This window comes from Temnothorax americanus, unplaced genomic scaffold (genome assembly GCF_048541705.1).
Source record: "Temnothorax americanus isolate GAGA-0224 unplaced genomic scaffold, ASM4854170v1 Scaffold149, whole genome shotgun sequence".
NCBI lineage: Eukaryota > Metazoa > Arthropoda > Insecta > Hymenoptera > Formicidae > Temnothorax > Temnothorax americanus.
The window spans coordinates 161,946-182,052 of NW_027509285.1; the positions used below are offsets into that span (position 1 = coordinate 161,946).

Here is a 20,107-nt window from a genome sequence, read left to right on the forward strand (position 1 = left end):
CTAAAATTGACAAAAGTAGCAATCCCTGGAACAAGTGCAGCATTGTATTGCGATACGTCAACCCCAGTAACACGTCCTTTTTGTACCAAAGAGTACAGGAGACAAGTGTTTCAATCACTGCACAGCCTATCGCATCCAGGAACCAGGGCGACGGCAAAGTTAGTCGCACAAAGGTACGCCCAGGGGTTACAAACTCCTATTGTTCTCGCGGTACCAGTGTTTGCAGCGCCCTCACTGAGTGACAGGGCTCATGGACGCAAACTAAAGCGCATAGTGTGAGTGAGTGCGAGTGAGAGAGAGATAAAAGTTTCCTGCGCGAGTGAGTGAGATGGATGAACGCTATACGCACGCTGCTGTCCGCAGATATATATATATATATATATATGCACGCTTTATACGTATTAAATATTAACATTTTACTTGTTTAGCTACAAAGGAAAAGAAAGAAACGTATTACACATCGTTTTGTTCTTAAATATCATAATCGTTTATTATAAAATATATATATTATAAAAATTAGTAATCAATATGTATATATGCATGTATATTTTGTATTCTCAACAATATAAAGTGTGTGTGTGTGTGTGTGTGTGTGTGTGTGTGTGTGCGTGTGCGTGTGCGTGTGCGTGTGCGTGTGTGTGTGCGTGTGCGTGTGCGTGTGCGTGTGCGTGTGCGTGTGCGTGTGCGTGTGCGTGTGCGTGTGCGTGTGCGTGTGCGTGTGCGTGTGCGTGTGCGTGTGTGTGTAGAGAGAAAATAAAGAATATTTTTTCCTATTTGTTCTTTTTATGTTTTTATGAAGTGGTTCTTCCAGGAGACACTGTAACAAAAAAAATTGTATATATATTGAAATTTTATTTTAATATATGCTGTAAAAATAATTTAAAAATATGTGTAAAAGGTTATCGTTTTTTTTTACCTTTCTTTCTGCAATATTTCATTGACATCCTATGTGCCTGATAATACATGTAAGTTTTGTTGGAGTCATCTTTTATTTGTCCCCGCAGGATTTTATTTATTATATTACACCATTCTATAATAAAATGATGTGCAAGAATACTGAGTATAGTGTTTTGTACATCAGTGCAGTGAAAATATTTTGTGGAAAATGCCGTTTTACGAAATATTTGTACAAGCTTATATTTGACTTTTGTTTCATAACAGAAATCAGAAAATCGATTTTCAGCAATGTTCATAGCGTAGTCCAGCATTTGTGTAGTTTTTTCGTTTTCCATTATTGCAATACATTCAGCACATTCCATTTTACTCTTCTTCTTAACAATATTAATGATCTTTCTCGTATCTATGTACAAAGTATGTGATTCATCAGATTTGTCTGGAACAGCAGCTTCATCACACTCTACATTTATTTCGTTTTCTTCTAAACTTTCAATTTCTTCTGTACGTATTAAGGCCAATAATGGTAAAAAGCTTTCTTTGTCTACTGTACAATTTGCTGATATAGAATGCTTTGACGTCAGATTACATGTTAATAGTGCTTTAAACGATGTGCTGAATAAGTATGGTGTAGGATTTGTGTTCTGATGTCCATGATTTCTAATTTGACTAAAGAAATTCTCTACATGATCTTGATTTAAATATTTTAAATTAAGTGAGGTAAATCCGCATGCCTGGAGCATTTGCCATAAACATTTTGCACCTTGTATCGTTTGCCTCCAGTTTACCAAACACTTAGGCTTATTTTTCGTTAAAGATTTGTAACTTTTTTTCTCAACATATTCCATCTTTCTTAGTTTATGCAATGCTTCTTGCCAAAATTTTAAATGTCCACTATTTTGTGTGATAATACTACTAAGTCCTTGCTCACTATTTCCATTGAAGGAGTCAAAAAGGCTGTCAAAGAAGAATAGTGCTTCTGCTGTTGCAGCGGCATTTTTTGATAAATGCATTGTTTCATTGTTTGTTTGTACGACACCTGTTATAAAAAAATAACATGTTAGTAACACATTATGTTTTATAATATAAAGGTATCTGTTTTACACAAACTAAATAATTATTCTTACCGTCTTTATTCAAAGTAAGTATCATGTCTATAAAGTCCGCTATAGTATGGCTCAGGACTTGTACTGCAAACTTCACTTTCATTTTGGGAATTAAATTCGGACGAATATGACTGTCTGTTAATTTTTTCATCTTCCGCCGATGTTGAAAACACTTTTGATCAATTGCATATGCTGTTGTTATATCGTCCCAAGAAGCGCATTGGCCTTCACGCTCAGAATATTCGGCATCTTTATTCAGAAATAAATCTTTGGTTAAGAGATTATTACGTTCACCTTTTTGAAGATGTACGTAATCGTATAAAGGCACAATACAATCATGCCCCACATAAAATGCATTCTCTATCGGCAGCGTTTCTGAAAAAAGATAACCAGTGTTGTATGTACATATTATATAATAATTAGTAAATTTTGTAAATATAATGTGTGTACCCGCACACAATATATACACAATATATACATATATACACACAATATACTTACTATTATGTTTTAAATGTTGTGCACGTGTTTCTGCAATTAATGTGTTTATTGCTGCAATATTCGGTCCTCCTTGGTCACAAACAGTTGCTGCGGTCTTAAAACCACATTTTTGCAGATGTTGAAGCCATTCCTTTATACATCTCGAAAGTTGAATAGACGTTGTTGCGCTATTACAGAAGCCATACCCAATAGGCATTTTATTACCAGATGCTAGACACCTGATGTAGAATGCAATAGCGTGGTCTGCAAATCTTCGTGTTCGTCTCATCCCCCAATCTTCAAATCCGACGATTTTGTCGCTTTTAATTTCATATTTAACAGCGGGTTGAATAGCCATTTCATCCCAAGCAAGTACAATATATAAGTCTTTCGGATCCATCTTCTTTGCAATTGATGTGAGATATTTTCGAATAACGTTGTTACACCCAGTATCGATCGAAATGCGATTTAATTGTGTGTTTAGAGTATTGTAGGAAGGACGCAATAAATATTTGGATATGTAATTATAAGAAGAACGGGATCTACGATAAATGCCTAAGCAAAATATTTTATCCTCTATTGTATATCGTCTTGCCTATGTAAAAATAATACAACAAAATGTAAAATGTAAAAACAATATAAGAAGAAATATATACACTATATATATAAATATATATTGAAAATATATACACATTAAATTATATATATATAAAATATAGAAATAAAATTAAATGTCAAGTATGTGCACTCTATTTTTGCATGATAAATGTAAATTTCATACAAGTGATACAAGTCACAAGTACTCATTCTAATATTTCATTATTTATATAAATGCTAATAGTTATAAAATGTATATATAATAATATTTATATTAACTGAGGTATATAAAAAGATATTATACTAATGTATATGTATATATATGTAATGTAATGTATGTGTGTATATATGTATATACAAAGCAATAAAAATCAAACATAGGCATTAAAGGCATTATTATCGAATATTTAAATATGTTGTGGAAGGTTTAATAGAGACGAATTATGTTACCTGAGGTGAAAAATCATTATTTCTCAACATCATATTTATGAAGTTTTCTCGTATTTTTCTTGTCTTATTATCATCTTGACCTTTATCTAATGTTATTTTATTATTTACATTATTTACATTTTGTTCTTTCATTTTCTTAATAACTCTTTTCATTCGTCTCCTCTGCGCTTGCAGTTTGACATTATTTTCATACAATTTCCTTGCCACTGAGGATAAATTCTTCTTTCGTGTTACTTCTGCAAGGTTATAGGTCTTCTTGCTTGTGAATTTTGTTCTATTTGTGCTCTTAACGATCCCAGTTCTTTTACAATTTCTTGCAGCTGATCATGATCTTGCGTTTGCATTTGAGACAATTTTGTAATGTCCTTTTGTACATTCTCTTGATGTTTCTCTTGCTGTTCACACAATTTTCTCATATCAATTTGTAATTGTTCAATATTCTCTTGTAAGACTGTCATAGTCTCTTGCTGTGTGTTTTGTTCATGTTCCACCGAGTGTTCCACAGTGTTTGTTTCTTCTTCGCATATTCTTTCGCATATTTCCATGAAGGGAACAGCAGCCCGAACTAACCTGCGAAGTGTACAACTACCGGTGTAGTCAGTTTCTTTGAAATGTTTGTAACACACTCGCAATTTACAGATGTCATCTTCTTTATGCGGTTTCAAGACTAAATTTGCCATCCACTTATCACGCATTTCTGGATTTTTTGGGAAAGTGTGCGATGGCATAGTGCCTGTCGATGTGCAGTTGAGCACACAACACGCTCTCACCATTTTCACTAATTTGTGTTTTACCGCACGGGATCGTACTATAAGTTCTCGCTTTCACCAAATTCTGCTGTGAAAAATAGAACTTTCGTCTCTGACAGTCTCTGAGGTCTCTGATCCGGTATTTGCGTAACACGTATCTATACGTACTTTTTCAATATGGCCGCACACTCACACTATGCGCTTTAGTTCTCGTCCGTGAGTCCTGTCACTCAGTGAGAGCGCTGCAAACACTGGTACCGCGAGAACAATAGGAGTTTGTAACCCCTGGGTACGCCTGGCCACGCATTAAGGCCAACTGCCAAGAATGGGCAAGAGCATGTCTCGCGTGCCAGAAATCGAAGGTCTGCAGGCACAACAAATCGCCTTTAGGACAATTCATCGGCCCTACCAAACGGTTCGAACACATTCACATAGACCTAGTTGGGCCTCTACCTCTACCTATCTCAAAAAGTTTCAGATACTGCCTCACAATCATTGACCGGTTTACCAAATGGCCTGAAGCCATACCGGTGGCAGACATATCCGCAGAGACAGTGGCCCAGAATCTCTGCACACACTGGATCTCAAGATTCGGTACACCTACGCGGGTCACTACGGATCAAGGAAGGCAATTTGAGGCCGACTTGTTTCGTCAACTTACAAGGCTAACAGGCACCACGCATACACACACACAACAACCTATCACCTCGCAGCCAACGGCATGGTCGAACGTTTGCACCGTCAAATTAAAACGGCCATCAAATGCCACAAAACCGAAGCTTGGACGGAAGTATTACCCGTCGTCATGATGGGCATCCGAGCAGCAGTTAAGGAAGATCTCCACGCAACTCCGGCAGAACTGGTGTACGGAGAAATGATGAGACTTTCGGGAGAGTTTCTACAAGAAACTACTCAGACCAATGAAACTAGTGACTTCTTACTAAGGCTCAGAAAGACGATGGAAAGTCTACGGCCGCAACCAATCAAAAGACACGGTTCGCCTGCTATCTTCCAGCACAAAGACCTGACAAATACAACACACGTGTTCCTCAGGCACGATGCACCAACGCGGGCGCTGCAACTTACTTTTGACGGCCCTTACGAAGTCCTCAGCAAAGGTGAGAAGATTTTCAAGTTACGGATTAACGGCAGAACCGTCCACGTAACTATCGACCGCCTAAAGCCTGCCTACATGTTGACAGAGCAAGAGTCAAGCGACAAACCTCGCGAGATACTCCAGCAGACATTCCACCAACAGAAACCACAACTCGGAGTCGCAGCTCGAGTATCACGAAAAACGGTACGTTTTCAATTCCCGACTTCAATACAACGAGGGGGGTGATGTGGCAGTCCGCGCCACCAATGACACATGCCTGCACGATGCCTGCTATACCGGCAGTTCGCGGCAACGCCGCTAGGCTTCGCATCGCCGGGGCATTTTCACGAGCTCAAAGTTCCGCACCGACCGGTATACATATAAGGAGGCCCCATACGGGACCGAACAATTCTTTTTCGGCGCTAGTCCCCAAGGCAGCTACAGCGCTAGACGCTGGCCGAAACCTACGGCGCAAGTCGCCCGGCAAACAGCGCAAGTCGCTCGCCGAAATTCACGGCGCAAATCGCTCGGCCATAGCGCCAGTCGCTCGCCGAACTCCACGGCGCGAGTCGCCCGGCAAACAGCGCGAGTTGCTTGCCGAAATTCGCGACGCAAGTCGCCCGGCAACAGCGCTAGACGCTTGCCGGACCTCACGGCGCGAGTCGCCTGGCTACAGCGCAAGACGCTTGCCGACCTACTCGGCGCGAGTCGCCTGGCACGAGACGCAAGTCGCCAGCCAACTCACGGCGCTTGGTCGCCTGACACGAGGCGCAAGTCGCCAGCCCACCTACACGGCGCGAGTCGCCTGGCAGAGGCGCAAGACGCCAACCAACCTACGGCGCTTGGTCGCCCAGCACGAGGCGCGAGACGCCAGCCAATCGACGGCGCTTGGTCGCCCACCTCTTTGTTTCAGGTCACACACGGACTTTTACACACGACCAACCTACGCGTGACCGCCTGATCCTGGCGTCCCTCGTCGCAGTACAGACCATGGCAGAGACAGAATACAAATCAAATTAGCCAAAAACACTTACACGCAAACACTTGTAATTAGTCTGTAAATATAATGTTCTAAACATATATTGGAAAGTGTCGCCTACATTTCTAGCCTCCTTTGTGATTCACAAACCTTGGGCCAACTCCTACTCACGCACCAGTAGCAGACTAAGTTAGATATAAGGTAGAATACCGCTCTGAATAAAAGTAGTAGCGCCCATAATACATATTACTTAGGTTGAGTTAGATAACGTAATTTTGTGATATAATTTTGTTAAAGAGAAATAAAGCTACCATTTAAGTTGAATTTTTGAATTTACAAAATACATTACGCGTGTACTTGGCGTCTTTTTTTATCTTTTTTAATACTTTTTAATACCTTTTTTTTACCTTTTTTAATATTTTTTGTTCCGGATTGGGCAAGTTCACGCGCACAGCGAGCCTTTCGCGACGGATAAGGAAGCGCTACCGCAATCCCGTTCTTATCGGCCGCGTGCGCGATTCCAGGAGCGCTTCGCGACCAATCAAATTGCGCGAGCGGTCGCACATAGACCCACATATCAATCGAAATTGATTAGCATGGTTTTTCATCCTCGCGTCGCGGCGCCGCCGGAAGCGCAGTAGAGTCGATCTGGAGCCGGCTGGTAAACCACACTGTCTACATCCGAAACCCGAAAACGTCGAACCGGGTGTAGTCCAGTCAAATTAGACATTTGAGCTCGGAAGTGAAGCGGTATCAATGAAACCTTTTTAGGGTTGTTGGGGGGATGTAGAAGAACTTATTTCTGAGTTGTCGGGCTAATCGGACCGATGGGTTTTTAAGGGGGGGGGGAATGAAAAATTTCGTTTTTTTGCAATAACTCGGCGAATTTTGACCGTACATGATTTACTAACCTCTCATTTTGTAGCTTTTTTAAAGCCCTACAATTCATTTCTTGAAGACCCTAACTTAAAATCAATATTTGTCGAGTTCTAGCGAGTCCCGGGCGCACTCGACTCGACACGCGCCGTCGCATGGCCGATCGTCATCGCGGCGGCGGGCCGCCGCGCCGCCGGCGACGATCGGCCACGCGTTAAAAGCGCGACTTCCAGAGGCTTCCCTGGGCTCAATTTTTAACGAATCTGAACGACTGACCCCTCGTTTTGTAGGTCTCTTTAAGCTCTACAACTTTGTCAGTGGCGGCATATTTCTATCTATTAATGGAAACGAGATAAACGCAAAAAACCGCGACAAAATGCATTTTTTCCCACTTTTACCGGCTAGAACTCGACAAATATTGATTTTAAGTTAGGGTCTTCAGGAAATGAATTGTAGGGCTTTAAAAGAGCTACAAAATGAAAAGTTAGTAAATCATGTACGGTCAAAATTCGCCTAGTTATTGCGAAAAAAAACGAAATTTTTCATTCCCCCTCCCCCCCTTAAAAACCCATCGGTCCGATTAACCCGACAACTCAGAAATAAGCTCTTCTACATCTCCCCAACAACCCTAAAAAGGTTTCATTGATACCGCTTTACTTCCGAGCAAAAGCCATTTTTGTCTAATTTGACTGGACTAGTGGTGGGCCACGCGACAAGATCTCCGCTTGCTCCGCGACAAGATCTCCGCTCGCGCCGACAGGATTTCAGCTCGTGCCGCGACAAGATTTCCGCTCGCGTCGACACGAGATCCGCGCTTGTACCGCGACAAGATTCTCCGCTCGCGTCGCGACAAGATGTCCGCCGTAAGCCTGCCATCCCGCGTGTCGTAAAAGGACATCCGCTCGTCGCACGATAGCGTGGTTCACCGCGTCGACTCAGCCTATCCGTCGTCCCGCACCGGACGGTACGTTTTGAGACGCATCTAAGTGCTCTCCGTTTGAAAGTTAAGCGCCGTGTTTGGCCGTATTCAGTCTCGCGAGTGACGAGTGATCTGCGCCGTGCTCGGCCGTCACCCCTCGCAAGAATCGTTCTATCTCGCGAGTTGCGAATGATCTGCGTCGTGCTCGGCCGTCATCCCTCGCGAGAAACAAGTGCAACTTCGCGGGTTGCGAGTGATCTGCGCTGCGTTCAGCCGTCACCCCTCGCGACAGTTCAAGGCTCAAGTGCAATCTCGCCGATTGCGAGTGATCTGCGCCGCGCTCTGCCATCACCCTTCGCGAGAGTTTAAGTGCAATCTTGCGGGTTGCGAGTGATCTGCACGGCCGTCCTCCCTCGCGAGAGAAACTCAGATACCACGTTGTGCGCGTAAACTGCCGCGGTCGGCCGTTCTACCGCGTGCAAGACATTCCGCGATCATTTCTGTAAGCGTCTCGTGCGCCGTGCGCCGTTATCGGCCATATGTGTGTAATGCCCGTATCACACTAGCGATTGGCGATTGCGTATACGTTTGCGTTTACGTCTCTTGACCAATCAGAAAGTAGCTGCTGGCGATTGCGATTCGCAATTTCCGTTCTGATTGGTCAAAAGACGTCGACGCAAACGTAAACGCAATCGCCAATCGCTTAGTGTGATACGGGCATAAGGTGCCGCGTTCGGCTGTTCTAGTGTTCTACCGCGTGCAAGACATTCCGCGATCATAGAGACCCTTTACTAGAGACTGGCCATTCGAGGATTCCGCGTCATTGGTGCACGTGACTTGGCCCCACAAAATAACAGCGCCAATAAGGAACGCTACTCATCGAGCGCGAACGGGCATAAAATTTGGATTGAAATACGCTTGTACTCTGAATAGTGCTATCGCTGATGAATGATGAATGATATGTATAAACTAGTGTATAAATAATGATGTAAATATATATAAATATAGTGATGTATAAATGTATGTTCTGAAAAAGGTTTCGTAAGTAAAATAACATCGTTAAATAAAGGTTAATAATAGGGAATCAATTGATAATAATCACAAATAATATAATGCCGAAAGAAAAAAAATTGTTTGGTAATTATTTTTATTTTTGTTTTTATTATTCTTATTTTTAGCGCAGGTACAATATATATGTAAAATAAAATGTAATGCATTAAATAATTATATATGAATTAAATACATTAAATAAAAGAACACAAGTTTAATTTCTTAACAGGCCATCAAACATACTACTTTCTTATTTTTCAATTGATAAGATGTTACATATTGTTATTACAATGAAACAAATCATATTACTTACACGACGCAGTAGCGCAGAATTGACGTGCAATGGATGACAGCAAACAAACGCGCACTACGCGCACACATATATCGAGTTCACGTATTAACACACACACATACGACTTCGCCGCCATTTTGTGGTCGCATTCCTAAAGTTGGCCAGTCTCTAGTAAAGGGTCTCTACGCGATCATTTCTGTAAGCGCCTCGTGCGCCGTGCGCCGTGATCGGCCATGTTGGTGTAAATCCGCCGTGTCACCGTTCGACACGGCCATTCGAATAACAAGTGCCAGCAATGTGGTGTTCACGTGAACCGTGTTTGTGACACCTCAGCAAATAAAGACTTCTCTCACAGTACAAATAACAAGACTCAAACTGACTGAAATTGCCCGTTCCGCGATCCTACGATCCTACCGCGCACCTAAACGGAGCGCGAACCTCTCTACCCCGCACCGCATTGAAGCTATAGTCCAGGAGCTAGCGGAATTTTAGGTGACTGATTTTCTTACGCCTGAAATTTTTTCCACGAGTTATTATGGTCATGTCTGCCAAATGTAGACAGGTGGCAGAGTCTGTCCGCGGGACATAGAGCGAACAGAATTTTTGTAACTTGTATTAATTTCCAAAGACATTAACTGATTTTCTTACAGCTGAATTTTATTTTACAGTTTAATAATATATTAAGGATGAAGTATATAACCTTGTCCGACAATTTTAGTGGGACAAAACCGCTCTCTGACGTCTTTGTTATGTTAATTAATCATTAATGTTTGACTGATTTTCTTACAGCTAATTTTTATGAAGTACTTTTAAAATGCCAACAGAAAGACATTGATATATTCGTCCGACATTTTGGGTGGGACAACACGATATAAAAACAGAAAAATCTTATACGCGGTTTAACAGAATACAGTTTCTCAGTTGTTTCGACAAATAATTTTAAATTAAGAGCTATAAAATTCCAAAGAAATTGACCACTTTGTCCGACAGAAATACTCCAGTAAATAATATCACATGTCTAATAATAATATTTACAATATTATTATTGTCAGAGAGCAAATATGTCCCACTATTTTCATCAGACACGAGTGAATATCGATAGTATATACAATTTCGAACAATTTGACCACTTTGTCCGACAGAAATACTCCAGTAAATAATATCACATGTCCGATAATCATATTTTCAACATTATTTTTGTCAGAGAGCAAATATGTCCCAATATTTTCGTCAGACACGTGTGAAAATCGAAAATATATAAAATTTCGAACAATTTGACCCCTTTGTCCGACATAAATACTTCAGTCATTAATTGATGATTAATTAACATAACAAAGACGTCAGAGAGCGGTTCTGTCCCACTAAAATTGTCGGACAAAGTTATATACTTTATCCTTAATATATTATTAAACTGTAAAATAAAATTCAGCTGTAAGAAAATCAGTCAAGAGTCAAAGAAAAAATAACCAATTCCAAATGGCAGACACGGGTCATGTCCCAACTTTTTTGTCGGACAACTCATTTTTTCTTGTTGAAATGGTTTAAATAATCAACTGTAAAAAAATCAGCTGTAATGAAATCAGTCAATGTCTTTGGAAATTAATACAAGTTACAAAAATTATGTTCGCTCTATGTCCCGCGGACAGACTCTGCCACCTGTCTACATTTGGCAGACATGACCATAATAACTCGTGGAAAAAATTTCAGGCGTAAGAAAATCAGTCACCTAAAATTCCGCTAACTCTTGGACTACTAGTCTGGCTTCTGACACAGATGAGTGTCTGGTCCTTTGAGATTGAAACACATTTCTTACCTTTTTTTATCTTTTTTTTCCGCGTCCTGTGGGCAGGAGCCAATAACCTCAATTTTAGAGCTTTAAAAAAGTAGGAATACTCGTCCGCCATTTTGGTGCCAACCGCATGTGTGCGCATGTACAAACACATATAACCTATCGCAGCTTTTGCACGACGTGTATGCTCACTTTTATAGAGCCTTATCAATTGTAGTTCTTTCTTTTTCTTCTGATTACTTAGTGGGGATAGAAGTCTAGGGCTACGGTCAACGTGACGCTACAAATGCTTCGAAACATTCCTCTTCTCTTTTCTTTCAATGAAGAAAAAAAGAGAAGAAGAATGCTCTAAAGCATTTGTAGCGTCACGTTGACCGTAGCCTAGACAATGGCCTAGTTTACACCGATCACTTGATACGCGTATTAAATAGTAAATAACTAGTAAATAAATCTGATTATTGGCTGATCAGTTCAAATATACTGTTGCGCTCGCCGCAGTTCGAGATCGCGTCACTACACCCACTCACTCACTCGCTCGCGCAACCGGCACTCGCGGGCAATGAAGTGACACAATATAAGATGGTAAAGACTCGTTTTAATAGTACACACGAAGTACTACAGAGATTCGAGCTGTTACGTTCGCACCAAGTCCGCCGCTCAAAACAAACAACAACAGAACATCACAGGAAAATCAATAATCCATATCAGCTGGTCGTCAGGGACGATTCTCAACTCGCCGCTAGCACGGGCGCATACCGGGCGTCTCAGACAGACTCGCACGGGCGCAACACTGCCCCCCCTTCTTCTCGATTGTCGTCCCGACAATCAGGGAGGGCAGTCTCCAAGCGGTTCCTCTTTTTCCCGCAGGCTCCAGGACTCCGAAACGATCCCCGCCCATTTCCGAGCTGTTGCTACGGGTTTCAGGCTTCGCTTCCTTCGTCCAACCCGCAATTTCCCGTCCTATCTCATAAGACGAACTTGTAGAAACCCGCTTCCATTGCCCCGACGTTGACTTCTTCGTCGCCGTATCCCATTTCGTCGTCGATGTCACTCTTCTAGTTTTCAGACAAAGGGGGGGGGGGAATTTCCTGAGGACCCAACGTCATTTAGACTCCCCAAGTCCCTGCCTCGACATTTACCCAAGTCCCTCGGGAAACCTCAATCGAAAACCGAGGGAGAGGCAGTCTTCAGTTAGCTTTCTTCCGAGAAGATGTAACTAAAACTCAATTCCTTAATGATGGATTCTCCTTCCTCGAAACTCCCCCTTAAACAAAACAAATAACGTATGCAGTAACTTTTAACAAAATAATAAGTTTTTTTCTATGCATAAATTCCCTTCAATAGATTACGAAGTTTCGATTTTACTTACAACTTCCGACCAACCTCTCCGAAAAAGGAGCTAATCTGTTTGCATGTACTACCTTTTTTTTATGTCGAGGTGTCTTCTGAATACAATATACTACATCACTTAATCTTTTCACAATTTGAAAAGGACCTTCCAATTTCTTTGCAACTTTGGAGCTTTCCCTATCTCTCTATGAGGATTATATAACCATACTTTTTGAGACTCCTGAAAAAGATTCTTTCTAGCTCTTTGATCATACCAGTTCTTTACTTTAGAAGACTTAATTTCCAACTTTTCCCTAACTTCGGAATGAATATCCTCTAATTTTTTTCTTAGCCTCCCTATAAAACTTCCTTCTAACTTTTGTTTCTCCTCTCCGGGAGGATTTTCTCGCAATAAGTCCAAAGGTAATCTAAGATCTCGAATAAAATACATTTCTGCAGGAGTAACGCCTGTGACCTCATGTTTCGAAGACCTATACGCTAAAAGAAATAAAGGAATCCACCGATCCCAATCACTCTGATTTTCGGAGACGTATTTGGCTAGATAATTGGTTATCGTTTGATGCTGCCTCTCAACCTGTCCGTCGGATTGTGGATGCAATGCAGTAGTCCTTGTCTTTTTAATTCCAAAGAGTTCCATTACTTTCGCAAAAAGCTTTGACTCAAAATTCCTCCCTTGGTCCGTATGGACTTCCAAGAGAACCCCATGCCTGGAGACAAATTGATTAACAAAGGCTTCAGCCACTATTTTCGTTCTAATACTCCTCAAAGGGAAAGCTTCTACCCACTTGGTGAAACAATCCACAATAACCAACAAATATTTATTACCCGATTTTGTCAAAGGGAGAGGACCAAGTATGTCCATTTGAACTCTTTCGAAAGGAACCCCAACATTGTAAATTTGTAGTGGGGATTTTCCTTTTCCCGAAGGGCCCTTTTTAGAGACACAGATCTCGCAAGACTTACACCAATCCTCTACGTCTCGCTTACAGGTGGCCCAATAAAATCGCTTTCGGATTTTCTCAAGGGTTTTATTAACCCCAAAATTACCACCTGACGAAGAATCGTGCGCCTCTTCCAAAACCTGTTTAATTCGTTTCCGAGGGACTACGAGCTGGTAAATCCAAGACTTTAAATTAGGAGCTTCCCATCTCTTGTAGAGGACACCATCCCTCAAAATAAGAGCGTCCCAATAAGAAAGATAAATCCGAGCTGAAATATTCCTCGCAGAAACCTCAGTATGGGATGGGCGTATGACTCTTTGCCCCGATAAATCGTCGCAATACTAAGATCCTCTAGTTGGTCTTTCCTCCATTCGTCCAAAGTTTCTCCTTTTAGAATTATACGCGCAATTGTTTTCGGCTCCCCAGCATTACTTCTTGCTACCCTGTTACAAAAAGTACAGTTATCTTCTTCACACTGACGCCTGGAAAGACCATCGGCGTTTCCGTGTGAAAGACCTTTACGATAAATTATTTCAAAATAGTACTGTTGGAGCCTTTCCAGCCAACGAGCTAATTGTCCTTCCAAATCTTTGAAGGACATGAGCCATCTAAGAAAGGCATGATCTGAACGAATAATAAACTTGCGTCCCAAAAGATAATACCGAAAAGATTTAACCGAATCTACTATCGCTAGCAATTCACGACGAGTTACACAATAATTTCTTTCCGTCTTGCTCAGCACGCGACTAAAGTACGCAATGACTTTCTCCAATCCTTCCTGCCTTTGAGACAAAACTGCACCGATTCCAATGTTGGAGGCGTCCGTGTCCAGCACGAACTCACCCTCCCCTTTTGGAAATGAAAGTACAGGGGAGGACGTTAACACTTGTTTCAAACTTTCAAACGAATTCTGACATTCTTCTCCCCAAATAAACTTCACTTGATTCCCGGTTAACGTGAAAAGGGGTTTTGCCAAAGAAGAGAATCCCCTAACAAACTTCCGGTAGTAAGAACAAAAACCAAGAAAACTGCGCAACTGCCTTTTGGTATGAGGGACCGGCCAATCTTTCACAGCAGAAATCTTATCGGGATTTGTCGCGACGCCCTCTGCCGAAACCACATGTCCCAAATATTTTACTTTATTACCAAAAAGTACACATTTTTTAGGATTAATTTTCAGATTAGCTAAACGTAATTCAGAAAATACTTTTCTTAAATTTTCTAACATCTCTTCGAAACTTTTACCAAAAATAATAACGTCATCCAGATAGGTCAAACAAACCTTTGATAATTTCTGTAGAATTTTTTTCATTAATCGTTCAAAGGTGGCAGGAGCGTTACAAAAACCAAACGGCATCACAATAAACTGCCATAATCCACTTCCAATAGAAAAAGCCGTTTTTTCGCGGTCTTCCGGGCGGATCTTAATTTGCCAATACCCGTTTTTAAGATCAAGAGTAGAAAACCAACTATTGCCTGACAACTGATCAAGAATATCGTCTATTCTGGACATGGAAAAAGAATCCTTCCTGGTAACTTCATTCACTTTCCGAAAATCAATACAAAAACGAATTGATCCATCTTTTTTCTTAACCAGCACAACTGGCGAAACCCAAGGGCTACGTGATTCCTCTATCACACCCTGCTCTATCAATTCTTCGATAATCCGATCAACCTCTCCCCTCATTCGAATAGGAATACGACGGGGAGTTTGTTTAATTGGGGTTGAGTCCTTCAGATTAATTTCATGATTAACAATTCCGCAGTTCCCTGCAACAATTTTTTCCGAAAAGACGTCCTGGAATTGATTTAAAAATTCAGCAAAAGCTTTCTTCCGTTCTTTATTCAGATTTTTAGAATCTCTTTCAAAAAGCTCTTCTAAGAAGGAAGGGACTATTTCAGAAGAACCTTCTATCCGAGAACAATTCAAAACCTTTCCGACATCCCGCCTTGATTTTCCAAAAACCGAATCAAAGATTCCATCTAGGTTAATAATTTTCAAGAAATTTCCACCCAATAGACATTCATCGCTAATTTCCGCTACGTACATAGAAATCTTTTCAGAGAATTCCCCGATTTGAACTCTCACCTTGACCTTAGACTCAACTTGAACTCTCTCTCCCGTAGGATATCGAAGAAAACAATTTCCGATCTGAGTCTCCTCATCAAACTCTCCAAGGAACTTTTTATTTACGATAGAAACATCGGAACCCGTATCAATTTTAAAGAAACAATCCCTCCCATTTAATTTACCCTTATAACAAAAATCACAAAAATTGTACTTATTACTAATAGAACGAATCACAACATTCGGGGCTTTATCTGTGCAGGTTACTCTCCCCCCGCCGAGAGCAACTAATCCGCGTTTCCCTTTTCCGTGTTCCCGGAGCACTCGGCCCGGAAATGCCCGACTTTTCCACAAAGCCAGCACTCTTTGGCAGTGGCACGGTAACGGTTATTGCGGTAACTGCTACCGTTTTCCTCCTTCTTCCCCTCTCCCTTTTCGTCGCTCCCGTTTTGCAGCGCGGGCTTTTTATTCCCTTTTTCAAAATTTTCCTTTTTTTTTCCAAACCCCCCAGAATTTTCTCCGTATCTAAAACCGAGCGCGCATTTCCCCTCAGACACGAGGCCAATGCGATGGTCTTTGACTCGTCTCTCCATTGATTCGCACGCGCAATTATGTCAAATTGCGAGAAAAATTCCCGCAACGGAACCGACCCATCGTAGACATCGGGCTTGAGCTTGTAACCAAGCTTTGTGCGCGCGACGCTCTCGCCCGAGTTAGTTCGCGCCTCGCTTACTCCCGGATACACGAGATGGGACGCCGGACCCAAGCGCGAATCACTCGCCCCGGGAAGTTCACAACGCGTCCCCGCATCACCGATATCCTCAGACGCTCTATTAATGGAGGAACTTAGCTGAATTTCCCGTCGAAGTTGGAGTAGCTCCTCATCCCGACGCAGCAGCTCCGCCGCATGAGTCACCTCCCTCTGCGCCTGCTCCTCTCGCATTGCCCGCATCTCCAGGAGAACCGCCTGAAGAGTCTCCGCTTAGGTCACGAGCTGCGGGGCTCCCGCTGAAGGAGTCGCGGCACGAGCCCTCTTCCTCGAAGGAGCCGCCGTCGTGGCTATCCCGCCTGTTTCCTGGCCGCTCATCTCTGCCGAAAACGATCGTCCGATCCCGGACGAGCCCCCAAAAATGTTGCGCTCGCCGCAGTTCGAGATCGCGTCACTACACCCATACACCCACTCACTCACTCACTCGCGCAACCGGCACTCGCGGGCAATGAAGTGACACAATATAAGATGGTAAAGACTCGTTTTAATAGTACACACGAAGTACTACAGAAATTCGGGCTGTTACGTTCGCACCAAGTCCGCCGCTCGAAACAAACAACAACAGAACATCACAGGAAAATCAATAATCCATATCAGCTGGTCGTCAGGGACGATTCTCAACTCGCCGCTAGCACGGGCGCATACCGGGCGTCTCGGACAGACTCGCACGGGCGCAACAATACTATTTGATACGCGTATCAAGGGATCGGTGTAAACTAAGACTATGTCTGCACCGTCATGTTCCCACGCTGCCTCTTACGGCGGGAGCCGGTCTATATCTACATAAGTCTATGGTTCAAACTCCTAATAACAAACATTAAGGCCGGTATTTATAGTCGAATATTATTTTAAGACCGTCTTAAGTAATGTCTTAAGACGCAAATACGACTGTGATTGGTTAATAACATCTTATTGTATACTTAAGACGCGGGTCTTAAATATAAGAACCGACTATGAATACCGGCCTAAAACGTCTTAAAGACGTCTTGAAGATGTCTTAATGACGTTCTTAAGACGTCATTTGTCCCGATTTGAGACATGCATGTTGTCTGGATACCACATTTTCTAAAAATCAAAAAGATATAATAAAAAGAGGAATCAGCATAAAGTCTGTTTTAAGTCATCTAAGATCAAGATTTCAATCGTGATAAAAAATCATTAGTCAATGTAAAATCAAAGTACAGACATTAGTTTGACTTTTCTTGGGGTGAACATGCCCAGATAGCACAGTGTCAGTTATTGGTGCCGTCAGAGAGAAACCTGAGAAAGGCCATCCCGGCATTTTTCGTCAATTTTTCTGTGTCGCATTTTCCGACGCGCCGCCTGAGAAAGTGCGCATCAACTACGTCGTTTCGCTCGGTAACCGCACATGGTTTGCGTCCGTGCTAATGGTTCGTGTCCGAACTAGCCAGTTAGAGGGGATATGCTGCGACCGCGGCGGCCGCGCTCGGCCGGCCCCGGCGCTCGCCGCTCGGCAAGCTTCGAGCGAAGAGAGAAGGACAGACATACGACTTACTGTCTCGGTTGTCTCCGTCTATGACGTAGCTGCTTCGCCGGCTATGCGACGTTGCCACGCATTTCGGGTATCGCGTACGGTGTCTCGCCGAGTAGCGAATCTCGAGTTGGCAAATCGACGAGATGCGCTACGTTACATTTATAAATATTTATAAATTATATATATATGTATATAATATATATATTGAGTCAATTGCTTCATGTTTAAAGCCTTCACACATAAAATGCCGTAAGGACGTAAAACGTAAGCGTAAGAAAATCGATCAATCCCAATCGAGTATTTTCCCCTACTCGGATTACGGACAGTACAATACTCGATTGGGTTTGGTCGATTTTCTTACGCTTACGTTTTACGTCCTTACGCGATTTTATGTGTGAATTAAGGCTTTTATCTGGAGAGATTTCGTATCCTTACATTGTATTACTACCGCTGCCGGAAAAGAAGGTTCTCTACGCTTGGCAGAAAGTGCCGCTAGGGAATTTTTAAGTCAATTCTTATGAATCAAGCTTGAATTCAATGTCTAGGTATCCCAGGTTGCCGATGACGAGGTCCAGATAGTACGCTTCATAGTTTTCGGTGTCCAGGTGTAATCGTACGTTGAATTCAATGTTTAGGTGTCCCAGGTTGCCGATGACGTGATCCACATAGTGCGCTTCGTAGTGTTCGGTGTCCAGGTGTAATAATACGTTGAATGCGATGTGTAAGTGTCCCAGGTTGCCGATGACGATGTCTAAATAGTGAGCTCCGTAGTTTTCGGTGTCTACGAGTATTAATAATACCTTGAATTCGATGTTTAGGTGTCCCAGGTTGCCGATGACGAAGTCCACATAGTGCGCTCCGTAGTTTTCGGTGTCTACGTGTATTAGTACCTTGAATTTGATGTTTAGGTATCCCAGGTTGCCGATGACGAGGTCCACATAGTGCGCTTCATAGTTTTTGGTGTCCAGGTGTAATCGTACGTTGAATTCAATGTTTAGGTGTCCCAGGTTGCCGATGACGTAGTCCACATAGTGCGCTTCGTAGTGTTCGGTGTCCAGGTGTAATAATACGTTGAATGCGATGTGTAAGTGTCCCAGGTTGCCGATGACGATGTCTAAATAGTGAGCTCCGTAGTTTTCGGTGTCTACGAGTATTAATAATACCTTGAATTCGATGTTTAGGTGTCCCAGGTTGCCGATGACGAAGTCCACATAGTGCGCTCCGTAGTTTTCGGTGTCTACGTGTATTAATACTTTGAAATTGATGTCTAGGTGTCCCAGGTTGCTGATGACGAGACCAGATAGCGCGCTCCGTAGTTTTCGGTGTCTAGGTGTAATAATACCTCGAATTAGATGACTACGTGTCCTACGTTGCCGATGACGAGATCCAGATAGTGCGCTTCATAGTTTTTGGTGTCCAGGTGTAATCGTACGTTGAATTCAATGTCTAGGTGTCCCAGGTTGCCAATGACGTGGTCCACATAGTGCGCTTCGTAGTGTTCGGTGTCCAGGTGTAATAATACGTTGAATGCGATGTCTAAATGTCCCAGGTAGCCGATGACGATGTCTAAATAGTGAGCTCTGTAGTGTATTAATAATACCTTGAATTCGATGTTTAGGTGTCCCAGGTAGCCGATGACGAAGTCCACATAGTGCGCTCCGTAGTTTTCGGTGTCTACGTGTATTAATACTTTGAAATTGATGTCTAGGTGTCCCAGTCCCACTTTTCGGTATCTAGGTGTAATAATACCTCGAATTAGATGTCTACGTGTTCCAGGTTGCCGATGACGAGGTCCACATAATGCGCTTCATAGTTTTTGGTGTTTAGGTGTATTAATAACTTTAAATCTAAATGGGTGCATTCAGCCGATACTCCGCTAGCCTAGCAATCGTGAGCAGTCGCTCGCTTTTGCTTGTTTCCTCTCCTTTTAATCCATTAGGTCAAAAGAGAGGAAACAAGCAAAAACGAGCGACTGCTCACAATTGCTAGGCTAGCGGAGTATCGGCTGAACGCACCCAATGTAGGACACGTAGATATCGAATTCGAGGTATTAATACATGTAGACACCGAAAACTACGAAGCGCACTATGTGGACCTCGTCATCGGCAACTTGGAACACGTGGCCATCGAATTCAAGGAATAAATACACCTGGACACCGAAAACTATAGAACGCACTATGTGGACCTCGTCATCGGCAACCTGGGAC

The 20,107-nt window shown here is 42.5% G+C and overlaps 1 pseudogene; it reads right to left on the minus strand.

Annotated features, from left to right (window-relative positions):
* Window positions 1-3,377: 3,377 nt before the first annotated feature.
* On the minus strand, window positions 3,378-4,335 carry LOC143894936 (uncharacterized; annotated as a pseudogene).
* Window positions 4,336-20,107: the final 15,772 nt, after the last annotated feature.